The sequence below is a fragment of the Thalassophryne amazonica genome, chromosome 1 (genome assembly GCF_902500255.1).
Source record: "Thalassophryne amazonica chromosome 1, fThaAma1.1, whole genome shotgun sequence".
In the NCBI taxonomy this organism is placed as follows: domain Eukaryota; kingdom Metazoa; phylum Chordata; class Actinopteri; order Batrachoidiformes; family Batrachoididae; genus Thalassophryne; species Thalassophryne amazonica.
Window position 1 is genome coordinate 12,951,868 of NC_047103.1, and position 14,105 is coordinate 12,965,972.

A 14,105-nucleotide genomic window follows, 5' to 3' on the forward strand; every position below is an offset into this window, starting at 1 on the left:
TTTGGTTTCGTTTTGTTCCTCTTTCATTCCTTTTGCGCTCTTGATTATATTGATTATTCAGTGATAAAGCTCGTTTGTCGACCTTTTCTCGATGATTTGTGACTTTTTTACTTTTTTCCCTTTGTTCTTGAATCATCTCGTATGCCGTGTGACCAGGCCAATAAACAGAACAACTCACAGCCAACGTCATGCACATCTACAAACCAATCAGTGTCAAGTATAGGGAGACGTAGCCTATGAACACGATGATGACAGGATGCAAGAACGCTGCATAAAGGCCGAACACAAAACTGAAGTGTGAAACCAAACTAAGCAAACCAAATGTATGACAACACGAAGCTTGTTCTGGGCTTTCAGGTGTGAAAACCAATCCCTAACCTCTGGTCATCTGAAAATAATGTTGAAATGAATCTTATTCCTTGAATGGTCACTTGAAGCTGGTTCCAAAAAGGAGCTACTTTCCATAGAAGCCCATGTTAAAATGTCTGACTTTTACAGCAGAAATAAGCATGTTTACAGTCTGGTACAATAAAAGGTTTTGTTTAACCTAGTTTCCCTTTCCATGACAACTGCACAGGGGTGATTATTCTAAAAATAACTAATTATTTTTACATATTTTAAACCGTATTTTAAGGCATAAAATTTTGACTAATTAGGGGCGAGGTCACTTTGATTGACAGTGAGTGTGTACTCTGCTAGCAGAGACCTCCAGCAGTGGATGCTAGCTGTTGTGGACTGACCGTGAATGTCCTTTCTGAGCATTTTATTACAAATATTTGTAATAGTATGACTTGTTGTGAGGTTAATTGTCCTAACAGACCATCTAAGAAGTCTTTGGTTCAGTATTTCCATTAAGTGTAGCTTTCATATTATTTATTTTAGCAGTGTTAGCAGGTATCAGTAGCTTGGTGCCACTGTTTCTCCACGGTTACTGAGGCAAGCCAGTCATAAGTGTTGATGCTGACACACAAGCCAACTGTTATGAAAATCAGCATACAGTCCCCAAAACTACGTTTTACAAAAACATCCCAAACAAACGTTAGCCTAATAGCCTATTAGTTCAGTAAATCTGAGATGGAGCAGGTTTGGGCTTTAGTCGTGGTTGCCATCCAGGCCCCAAGGTGGCTCCATGGTTTTGCGGATGCGGCAAAGTGCAGCACCAGCGTATGCTCCCAGACTTGACTTGACCTCAAAAGTAAACAGTAGTAGGACAGTTTTTATTTGGTTGAGTTCAAAGTTGAATCAAATGGCAACCATTCTCGCAGAAATTGAAGCAAGTCTGCGACCTCTCAGGGAAAAACAGACTAACTTAACAGCAATAAATCAAGGGTGGTACAAAAGTACAAGGACAGAGGAAGATGTCAGCACTGGCGTTGGTCACATGACCATCAGACTCATTTGAAACACACGACACCTAACATGTCAATCCGGGCGCCGTCGTACATCATCAGAGCTACCGTGACAGTTCAGACGTGGAGGATGAACTCTCGCACCCCGACTCTCCCGTTCTACATAAACCATTTGGTAAGCCGTTATGGATTTCACATATGTACATTCTTATTTATGTCCGCTCTGTCTTCTATCACCACAATGAAATGTAGCGCCTGTTTGAATCCGGCCGTAAAACCGACTGGAGTCACGTTAATTGTCAGACGCAGACGCGAGTTGTGATCATAAATGCTGTATTACATACTGCTGCTCTAAATCACAGACAAATCCCTCCCCTCTCTGCTGCCTTTCAAAGTGATTTGGTTTCAATTTGTAATAAAAAGACTGGCGGTGAACGCATTTCCAGTGCCCGTGATGGGCTTCTCTTTTGTGTTTTGCATTTTTTTCACCTTTCCTCTCGTCGCAGTCACTGACTTTTAATCTCATAAACATTGCATGAGCTTACTGACCAGAACAAAGGGGAAGAAGAAAAAAAATCCTCCTGAATCTCTATCGGATCATTTTGGGAAAAAAAAGGCGGGTTGTTCCTTAATAGGAATGGGGAGAATATAAGGTTTCACGCCAAGATTGTAAAATTACTGAGGAATAAAAGCCATTCATTTGGTATGACATCACCGCCGTCTGAGGATATGAGCTTCACTGGCTTCAAAAAGAGGACAAAATGTTTTCTCCATCGACATGAGTGGCTCTGTGTTCTTACAGGACACAAAAAAAAAAGACAAAACAAAAGAGGAGGGACTCATCTGTGCCATCTTAACAGTGCTACTTTCTCATAAAAGAACTGTCAACTATTTAGATAACTGAGTAACTATTTAAATAATAATAATAAGGAAGAACCAAGATAAATTTGATTGTGTTCCAGTATCTCAAATGTGAAGATTCACTGCTCAGTTTGATGTGAGAAAAAAAAAAAAAAAAAACATTTCTGCTGCTTTTAAAGGTGCAGTCTCTTTTGACTGAAATGGAAAATTTTTGCTTTCTGCTGAAATGTACCGTAGCCGTGCATCAGAGTGCCCAGCACCAAGCACCAGCCACATCCTCTCCTCTGAAGAAAGTTGGTTAAATGCCTAAATTAAACTAATTAAATGCTTATTCAAGTTGATTAAACACCCACCCAAAATTGAAATATTTTGTGAAGCCAACACACCATAAATAGCAAAAAATCATGAGTTTTCATGATGTTTCTCTCATTTCTTCCGTGTCTTGCCTGTGACTATGTCATCAGTGTGCACTGCTAGTAGAACTGGAGTTTACATGGAAATGTGCTCGTATTTTGAAAGACTCCTGCGCAAAAAGCCAGGAAGTGTTCCGGCACAATGGCTAGCTTTGTGAAGATTAAGACATAATTCTGCTGTAGTGGTTTTGTTCTGTTGCCGACGTGAGAAGGCATCAACTGGACACCCACTGGCAAGCTACAAACACATACACCACAAAACAACCACCGGGGAAGCTCTCCGCCTGACGTCCGTTCAAAGTTTTTAGCAGGCACAAAACTTCCTGATGGACTTGCCAGACATCAGCTGAGAAGATTACATTTAATGAATGAAGAAAGGACAAAGGACGGATACAAACAGGTGATTGATTTAATTTTTTTATTTGTGATGAAATCAGACATTTTACTAAAATGGGCATTCCAACTAATGTAATACTTCATGCAATGGCTCACCCCTTCTTCAGGCAGAATTTTGTGTCAATGTGCAAATACACTAGTTATAACAAAGGACTTTTAGTTCTGTCATATTACACAAAATGACAGCTAATTTTATTGTCGTAAATTAGTTATCTCGGGGAGGGAGGAGGGGTTGGGTATTCAACAGCAAATACAGTAACTTTGATCAATCAAGTCTTACACTTGTAACTGAAAAAAATACTTTTAATGAAGCAATGGATACTGAAAAAACATTTACCTTCTCATTCAACGGTTTTTGCAAACCAAGTTAAAACATTAGAACTGTAACGAATGTTAGTACTGACAGTTGACACAGCTGACCTGTGTGAGTATTGTCTTACCTGTCCAGTAGAAATCCAGCAAAACCTTTGTTTGATTACTAAAAAGTGATGTCCTGTAAAACTGAAGGGGGGAAGAAAGCAACAGACACATAAATACAGGTGACCAGAGATCCCACTGGGAAGAACTCAGGATAAACTCTGGAAATATTTCACAGGAAAGTTTTTCTGAATATCTGCTGGACCAAAAAGACAACACTGATCTACTGTGTTAATTATAATGTTTGTTACAGTTTTAACTTGCTTTGCCAAAATAACTCAGGGAGCCCTGCTTTTGAGCACCCATCTAGGCTTCTTGGTTGTTGAGATACACAAAAAAGATGTTTTTCAGACCTTGATTTCTGTGACCTTGACAAAACTACCCCCAAATCTAATCACCTCTCGATATCAATCCAAATAATATTCCCACCAAGTTTGAAGGAAATCAATTCATCCATTTGAGTTACAGATGTATGCAAAAGTTTGGGCACCCCTGATGATTTCAGTAATTTTCCTTTAGAAATCATTGGTTGTCTGGATCAGAAATTTCAGTTAAATGTATCATATAGCAGATGAACACACTGATATTTGAGAAGTGAAATGAAGTTTCTAGGATTTACAGAAAGTCTGCAATAATTATTTAAACAAAATTGGGCAGGTGCATAAATTTGGCACCCTTGTCATTTTATTGATTTGAATACATTTAGCACTAATTATTGGAACATGAAATTGGTTTAGTAAGCTCACTGACCCTTGACCTCCTTACACAGGTGAATCCAATCATGAGAAAGGGTATTTAAGGTGGCCATTTGCAAATGTTTCTCTTTTTGCATCTCTTCCAATGAGTGGCAACATGGGAGCCTCTACACAACTCTCAAATGACCTGAAAACAAAGACTGTTCAACATCATGGTTTAGGGGAAGGATACAAAAAGCTATCTCAGAGATTTCAGCTGTCAGTTTCCACTGTGAGGAACACGGTGAGGAAATGGAAGACCACAGGCACAGTACTAGTTAAGGCCCAAAGTGGCAGGCCAAGAAAAATCTCCTATAAGCTGAAGCGAAGGATCATGAGAACAGTCAGTCACAGCCACAGACCTGCTCCAAAGACCTACAACATGATCTTGCTGCAGATAATGTCTCTGTGCATCGTTCAACTACACAGTGCACTTTGGAGATGCTGGATGAAAGCGTAATGTAGAGGAAACCTTTTCTGCGTACAAACCACAAACAGAGTCACTTGAGGTATGATAAAGCACATTTGGACAAGCCAGCTTAATTTTGGAATAAGGTGCTGTGGACTGATGAAACTAAAATTGAGTTATTTGGACAAAACAAGGGGCAGTATGCATGGCTGAAAAAGAACACAGCATTCCAAGAAAAACACTTGCTACCTACAGTAAAATTTGAAGGTGGTTCCATCATGCTGTGTGGCTGTGTGGCCAGTGCAGGTACTGGGAATCTTGTTAAAGTTGAGGGTCACATGGATTCCAGTCAATATCAGCAGATACTTAAGAACAATGTTCATGAATCAGTGACAAAGCTGAAGTTGCGCCGGGGCTGGATCTTTCAACAAAACAACGACCCTAAACACTGCTCAAAATCTACTAAGGCATTCATGCAGAGGAACAAGTACAACATTCTGGAATGGCCATCTCAGTCCCCAGACCCAAATATTATTAAAAATCTGTGGTGTGATTTTAAATTGGCTGTCCATGCTCAGAAACCAACAAACTGGAGATGTTTTGTAAAGAAGAATGGTCCAAAATACCTTCAACCAGAATCCAGACTCTCATTGGAAGCTATAGGAAGCGTTGAGAGGCTGTTATTTCTGCAAAAGGAGGATCTACTAAATATTGATGTATTTTTTTCTGTTGGGGTGCCCAAATTTATGCACCGGCCTAATTTTGTTTAAAGAATTATTGCACACTTTCTGTAAATCCTATAAACTTCATTTCACTTCTCAAATTTCAGTGTGTTCGTCTGCTATATGATATATTTACCTGAAATTGCTGATCCAAACAACCAATGATTTATAAAGGAAAATCATGGAAATCATCAGGGGTGCCCAAACTTTTACATACAACTGTATGTTGTCCACACACACACACACACACACACACACACACACACACACACACACACACACACACACACACACACACACACACACACACACACACACACACACACACACACAATCCTGTGCACCCTGCTTGTTGCTTCATACTTGATAAGTGCAGCATCTTTTCAGTTAAACAGTTCCTCGTAGACATTACTGTTACTGCTACCCACTAATTCACACCTCAGCACTATTTTCCAGTTGGATCCAAACCATTACGTTTATTCACACAGCTGTCAATTACTCGCTGTGCGACTCGAGCAAACCTGCGCTGTATGTTTGACACAAATGGCACAGCACTAGAGCGCGCTCCAGGGATTCAAATGGTTCATCTGAATAGTTCTCAGTCACACTACTTCCAACCTGCTTTGTGGCAAATCTTTACGACGTTTAAAGAAATGCACATGTTAACAGAATGATGGGCTTGAAGCCCACGATGACCTACCAAGAGTCAAAGGAAGCAATCCAGCAGCACCACATGCAGGTTGAAAGGACCAAAGGCCAAAATGAGGCCCAATATGGCTGTGTTGTATTAGTTTTTTATCTACATAAAAAAACAGGGATGTAACTTTCAGAACACAGGCAGACATTATTAACAAAGTATAAAAGGAATAATTTAATTTTTCTCCCGTTCTTGGAGAAATGTGACACATCATCTGGCGCGGTATTGCGTTGCCCGAGGTGAGGGCCCTGCACAGTAGATGGACCGCTGTAATTTCTCATCTATCAAATTATAGTTTATTGTTCAGCACAGCAACCCGGGGCTACACGCAACCCTGTGCACTGACAGTTATGAAACATTATATTTCTACTGTCATAGTCCAGGCTCGAGACGAAGCTTTAAAAAAAAGTGAAAGAGAAACAAATAAAAACTCCAAAGTGAACCCTCGTCATGTCGACATCTCAGCGAAGCCAAGCTTCTGTAGCTATTTCTGGGGTTTTCTAACAACGTTAGGTTACCCAGATTGCCATTAGCCACTCATGTATAAGCTTGTTTATTATTGCCATGGTAATGATTTTTCGACCAAATGAAATTTGTCGGCAGGAAATTGTGTTTAATGCTGCTCTAATGAGTCTGCTGTAAATTAGCCGGCGTGGCAGCGTGGATGACTAAAAGGCCTTTAAGTAACCTTTGGTCTCTGTTGAGGGTAATTTGATACTGCCACTGATGATTCACTTAGCCGGGCTAAAAGCTAGAGGCTTGCATCTCAAGAAGGACACATGAAACTACAGTCACTCTTAAACCAGAAGCGAATGTGAAAATAATCAAATTGCCTCACCGCCGGATGACTTTAAGATGGTGAACAAGAACTCCTGACAGCATTTTTGTCACCAAGGTCCAGGTTTGGTTTATTTGTGCATCCTGGACTTGAACAATCTGTGGAACTTGTCCTAAAGGTGACAACACACAGCATGACATGTACATCTTTTGTTTTTAATACTTCTTTCTTGTCTTTATACAAGGTGGAGGAGTTGGTTTTCCCTGACCAATATCTATCTAGGTGTCAACATCCAACCTTTCCTCCGCATCCCGACACCTTGACAATGCCTCAAGTAGAGGATTGCTTGTTGAGGTGAAATACAGTGGGGATGCTACGCACCCCTTGGCTGCTTTGGTAATTATGAAGGTCCAACAGGAACCCTGAACATGAGATGGCTAACAGGACTCTGGTGAAACAAGAAGTTCTCAATGACGGATCAGGCAGAGGAGGTGATGGCTTGTAACCCAAGGCTGCGAAGGTGGATAAAGGCTGCAACAGGTCCTTAGACCCAGATCTTATGGGATTTCAGAGCCATCGGATCAGGCTAAGGATCAGTGAAGGACTGCATATTTGTCGGTTAAACAAACCCATGTACAGGTGTCTCTCGATCAACCCTAGATGTAGATTTTCAAAGCTGCGCTACACACCTACAAGTCTTTCTTTGTGTCCACCATCGCATCTGGAAATAGATCAAGAGACAATCTTCATCACCACCGAGGGATTACCATGATAACCGACCAATGACCGACTGCATTGGAGAACTTGGCAAGATAATCAAGACGAGACTTGCACTAGGGGCTGCGTTGTGGATGGTAAAGGACTTTTAGAACTGTCAGATTGTAGACAACGGACACACATTGTGAGTCCAGGACTTTGCCATTTTGCTTTTTTTTATTTTTTTTTTTAGATTGGTCACTGTGACGACTTCAAGTGACAAATACCTGGATGCTGGTTCCATCATTTCTGTTTGGCACATTGGACAGTTCTGTGTTGTACTTCATTGATATTTCTGACTGGTAGTATGGTGAAAACAGATGGTCACCCCTCCAATTCTGGTCTGCTTGAGGTTTCTTTCTACAATCAAAAAACACCCAAGGGAGTTTTTCCTTACCACTGTTGTCTACGTGCTTACTTTGGGGGTGGTGAGGGGGTAGATAATGTTAGATCTTAACCCTATGAAGCAGCGTGGAGTGACTTATGTTGTGATTTGTTGCTTTACAAATAAATTAAATTCAATTCATAGACCCCATATTTTGCACTGACCTGAAGAAGAGTCACACAACAAAAACAACAAATACATGATGTTACACAGTGTGAACAAACAGCAGGGGAGGGAGGCAACATTTTCAGACAGGGAGGATGTTCAATTAGTCATCAATATTTTTTAAGGTATAGTCTTTTACAGTACGTCCACTCTAATTTACCTTAGGTGAAAATCAAGTTATTATAAAGTAGATGACATTTATTTGTTATTTTGCAAAATTAATGCTAATTTTACAGTGATGAAATTAGCATCTTCAATGTGCAAAGTTCTTGCTGCATTTGATGGAAACTGAGAACTATGGACCATTGGTGCTGGTGCTTATCCCCAGTGCCCACTGCTTGAAGTGGAAGAGAGTCTATGACTCCTCCTTGATGGGTCTTAAGTCCATCACAAATTACTTCTCAAACCAAGGACAGTGCCCATTCACAGCTGGGTGGACTGAGACATGAAAATGAAGTGTCTTGTCCAAGGGGACAGACATCAGAAATCAAAACCAGGTCTATATATTCATAGCACACCTCTTGATCTCACTGAGTTACCTGCTCTGCTTGCGTTTCCTGCTTAGAACCCAGAGAAATACATCAAATAAAGTTATGAAAAAAACAATCTTTTGGCAAACTGTAACTGACGTTAGCATTGACAACTGACAGCAGACTTGTGATAGTGTTGTATTCAGGATTTGGGCTTGAACCATATTGGAATTCTGCTACTGTGCAAGATTTGGAAGCAGACGTGTAATTCAAATGTCCCAACTTTTAACGGAATTCAGAAAAATGAAACCCCAACCCTAATTCAACCCATAAGCCTTGAAACCACTAAAAAGCAAGACATTTACAAAGGTGCTGGACAGCTGAGACATCATTTGGTCAGTTTCTGTGTTTGGCCACATTCACATACTGTGAGTAACAGTCTTAACTGTGTCTAACAGATAATCCAGTAAAACCTTCATGTTCAGATTCATATGTTCAGATTTTATCCAGAGATTTTTCCCAACTGGATCTCTTGTGGTCTGTGTTTATTTCTTGTGTCATGATCAGTCTTTCTGTTTCCATTTCATGTCTTTTTTTTTTTCCGTACAGTAATAATTTAAGGGCTTCTGCATTTCTTCAGCTCCATGAAGCTAACTCTGGCATACGTAATGTAGCAGTGCTCTTTGACCCTTGAACGGCAACAGTTTTCCCAGCATGTTATGGCGTGTTGTTGCTGTTTTGTTTCACATGGCTCAGAATTCTAAATTGTTTCCAGAGCAGGTGAATTTTAAACATATTGGCAATATATAATGTTGAATGTATCCTGTTGGAAATTCTGGATAATTCGGTTAACATTTACATGAAGAAATAGGGCATTTTTCCATATTTTTATTAAGTTATCATGAAAACAAATCACTGATCTTGGTGGATCCTGTTACTCAAAGTACACACCATAACTGTGGTACACAGCAAATCTGTGAAATATACATTCAGAGAGTGTTGATGTTAGTCAAATTGGTGGATAACAAATCATTTGCAACCCCACTGAAACAGCAATACATCAAGTCTAATTTTCAACACATTATAAAATGAAATTATAGTGCAATTAGCTTCCACACATACAACTGTGGTTCACAAACACTCATCATCAGGCTTTTGATAATTCACTTGAGCTGTTTAAAAAAAGGGCAAAAACATACAACTAATATTTGGCTGAATGTCCTTTCAGATGTTTGACCTACACAAGGCACTTGGTCATCAGTAAGTATCTTGGCAGAATTGGTACATTCCAGGTATTTTCAGTTGGGTTAAAGGCCAGACTTTGCAAACTTCATTCAGAATGTTTAATGTCAGCTTGATGTAGACCCGCTTTGGTGTGTGTTTGGGGTCACTGTCCTACTGGTACCCTCAAGTTTCAACAATCTAGCTGACAGCTTGAGGTTTTTCTGTAGAATTCTGAGGTCACCCTTCTTGTTTATTACTCCATCCACTTTGTCCACAATGCAGCAGTAGATATACTACCATCACCACCTTGCTTAAAAGCTGACAGTGTTTTTGGGGTTGAATCCTTCACCTTTATTCCTCTAAATGTACATAGTAAGTCCCTTCGGCTGCTCTCTTGTTTGCAATTGGGGTCGCCACAGCAAATCAAAGGTGGATCTGCATGTTGAATTGGCACAAGTTTTACGCCGGATGCCCTTCCTGACGCAACTCCACATTACATGGAGAAATGTGGCAGGAGTGGGATTTGAAGCCGGAACCTTCTGAACTGAAACCAAGCGCATTAACCACTTGGCCACCACCCCTGCTCATTCCTCTAAATGTACATGTGGTCACTTTTCTCAAAACAACTCAATATTTGATCTTTTTTTTTTTTAATCCAGAAGAGTTTTTTTTTTTTTTGTCCATGTTGTCAGCTACAAAGTGTTGTTGAAGTCAAAGGTGTTGATTTTAGAGCAGGGTCTTCTTTTGTGGACGCAGCCTTTCAGTCCACCAGCTTCCAGTTGATGGCAGGACTTGAATACCCAAAACTACTTCCTCTCAGTTGAAAGTCACAGTTTGGGGCTTCTTTAGGGCAGGGGTAGGCATGAAGAGTCAGGGCAGTGCAGGTTTTTCATGCTAATGATCACCTCAGCAAGTGACTTCAAAGATGATCAGGACTTTAAGTCCTGAAGGAGGTCACCAGGAACGCCACCTGCTGAGACCGTTTTTTACAAGGTAAAACTGCACCATCTTGGCCCTTCACAACACACTGTTGCCCACCCCAGTTCTACAACTTGATAAAATGGCTCCACTTTGCAATAACTTGTACTCTGGCATCTACAGCTGTTTACAAGTGACTCCAAGAGATATTTCTGACTTGTGTAAATGTATAAACCTTTTTGTCAGATCTGTGTGTTGGTGAATCCAATGATTGAGTACTGCCAAAGAATTCTTATTTTTGTTAGAACATAGAAGCTACCAGCTAATATAAATCATGATTACTAACAGAATGATAAAAGCCATTGAAATGTTGGAACATTTCAATGGCTTTTAAGCACATCTGAATTAATAATGTATGTGGGCACCTGTATAATTTTGACCCTGTGTTGATGTGAGAAAACCCATGATAAATTATAACACATTCACAAAATTCTGAGGTCTTTTTTTTTTCATGACGATATATCTTGAAGACACAAGTATAAAAAACTATTAACCATTAGCCAACATATAATCGTATTATTCCAATTTTAATTAATGTCTACTTAGACTAGTTAGAGAATGAATTTGAGTCAACATGAAGTATAACTAATTTAAATTCAACACAAGACAGCGTAATTGAAAGGTTTGTCTGAAGTGCAACAACATTTGAGAAGAAGAACAGCCCTAAGTAATCCTTGAAGGCCACACATTCATGTCCACGAGAGTGGATGTAAACTTCTGACCACAACTGTAAACCTACACATAAACTGACGGTGGCATAATGTTAACAAGGCAAACACAAAAGTGACATTTTGCATCTCTCCACTGAAGTAAACTCCATTTTGGATCCCTGGTTGCAGTTTACTTTGCACTTTTGAAGCAGCTGAAATGATCCACAAAAAGTCACAAACAAAGACTGAAACTGATAATGGATCTTGTCAGCTAGCATACGAATGCTTCAGGGATTGTGCGTTTGCTTTCACTACCAGACCACTTGTACATTTTTGGTTTATTTCTGCAGTCACTACGTCACTTGCATCCTTATGGGTTTGAGGAAAACCCACACGGGTGTTTTGTGTCGAACTTTGTGCTTCGTCACAGGGAGAGCAGCCACGCCCACTTAGTCCCTTGAGGTGCGATAAGAGGTGTGTTTTAATGGTGTGACACTCCTCCTCAAACAGAACCCCCCTTCTTCTCAGATACTCCTCTGCGTTTAGTGCCACCCCCTGCCGCGCCCCTTTCTAACGCCCTACTTCCCACGCACACCCACATCGCCCCTCCCCACCTCTTCAGTACATGCCCCCATTTAGTGCCAACATGCACTTGTCCTCCTCCCCATCCCCTCCCCTTCACTGTCTTTTCCCACGCCCGCCTCTTTCTGTCATCGCGCAGTAGGAGTGGTATCTCCACGCGTGCCCCTTTTGAGTGCCAACAAGCTCCCCTGTGGCCCTCCCACCTTCCCGTCTTCCTCCCAACTTCATGTTTTACCCTGCCTCCCCCCTTTGCCGCTTTCTCACACTGTTCATCTCATGTAAGTGGAGATGCCAGACTGTTTTGCATACGGCTGTTTAGTCCTTTGTGGCAGGCGGAGCGGCATGCGAATATGCAAAGCAGCGATGGGGAGGCAGTTTGTTGTGTGATGAAAGAGGGGAGAGCGTTGCCGCTGATTATGCACGTTTTCCAAAATGATTCCTTGACTTTTCAAAGCGCTGGTTGGTATGGGAAGGAGCGCCAACAGAACTAAAGCCCAGTTGAGCAACGTTGGCGATGGAATACCAGCTGTAAATCCGACACGGAGGAGGAACGCTCTCATCGCGGATGGCCTTTATTCCTTTGAACGGACGACGCAAAGGGATGGTTAATTTCTTCAACACGTCACGTTACTGTAAATCCACACAATGCAGAATCGGCAAATTAAGAAGGATGAGAAGTTTTTCACCTCACTCCCACCCCTCCTCTTCAACCTCCTCTCTCCTACTTATTTGTGGCGGAGAGCCAATGGTTCATTATAATTGGCCGTTGTCGTCATGCAGATGACACAGTGAGCGCAGTGAATATCATTAGCGCCTTTGCATACCTCCGCTCTTTCCTTTTTTCTGTCCTCCCGTCTGGTGCTTTCATTCCGAGGCTCGTTTCGCATTTCAATATTCCAAAAGGTAATTATCATCCGCGAGGCAGCCTATCAATAAGTGGAGATAGGCGTAATGGGAAATGAAGGCGCATGTCTGATTGTCGTGTTCTCCTTCGGTATTTCCAGCACAAATCTTTAAGTATCTCCCCAAGGTGTGAGGCATAATCATGCTGTATTTGTGTGATTGTACTTGCAGTAAAGTCCACTGTATATCTCTGGTTGCACAGTGGTCTTTGCGCTCCGCCTTCTGCTGCTCGTTTGCATACATCAGCTTTTCCTTGGGTGGAATAATCGCTCTTAATTCTTCTCTGCAGCTCTTTGCCTTTTGATCCATGACCAAAAAAAAAAAAAAAAAGAGCGAGAGCAAGCCAGCCGGTCAATTTGCATACTCCGCATACTGATGTGCTATACGTTGCCGTCTGCCTAATTACCAAGTCCTTCAGTCTCTGTCTTTCTCTCTCCTCTTGCAGCTTTCGCTTTTAACCCTCACTTACCCATTTGGCATGTTTTCGTTTCCACAGCAAACCATCGTCGCATTCAACATTAATTCATCTGGAGAAACAATAGAAAGCATTTTGCAATGACGACCGCTTCGTTCGTCTGCCTTCGTTTTGTTCCCCGTCTGCGTTTATTGGTTAATTTGCGGCTCCTCTCGCTTGCGGCGGCTCTCCTTAAGCTACCCTCTTTGTCTTTGCCTTTGAAATTTACAAAATCTTACAAGGAATCAATACTTAATTGATTATTCACTTTCCCAGAGCGTCAAACGACCGGGGAGTGCACATGCGTATTAAATCCGGCGTCTCTGTGTGCACGTGCGGGCGAGTCTGTGGTAGATCCCATGGTATTCCCAGTTCTTCGGAGGCAGCAGGCAGACGTGGTGGCAGCAGGCAGCACTGAGAGAAGCACTCTGCAGCATCTGTGTCAGACTGTGGGCATGTGAGCCGTACCAGGGTCCCATCGACAGCACCAAAGCCAGGATGTTCCACGGTTTGAAGGGTATAACGTCGATGGGAAGAGGCATGGAAATCAACAACAACAACAACAGCATGCCTGTGGGCACAGGAAGCACAGGAAGCTCCAAGCAGGATGTGGAAGGGAGTATATCCTTGCTTTTTGAAGCGTTTTCTTACGATTGAGGCTTCTTTGGGGCGCTTCTTTGTTTTTCATCGCGGCTATGAGAAAAAAGCACAGGGCAAGATGCCACCTGGACCCTTTACAGAACTCTGTGGCGAAGTGGGCGC

At 41.6% G+C, this 14,105-nt stretch overlaps 1 long non-coding RNA gene across 1 annotated transcript in view; it reads right to left on the minus strand.

Moving 5' to 3' along the window:
* LOC117518996 overlaps positions 1–13,383 on the minus strand; it is a 29,078-nt gene extending 15,695 nt beyond the window's left edge. The window contains exon 1 of the long non-coding RNA XR_004563137.1: positions 12,684–13,383. This is a non-coding gene — a long non-coding RNA (uncharacterized LOC117518996). The remainder of the gene's footprint in view (positions 1–12,683) is intronic.
* Positions 13,384–14,105: the final 722 nt, after the last annotated feature.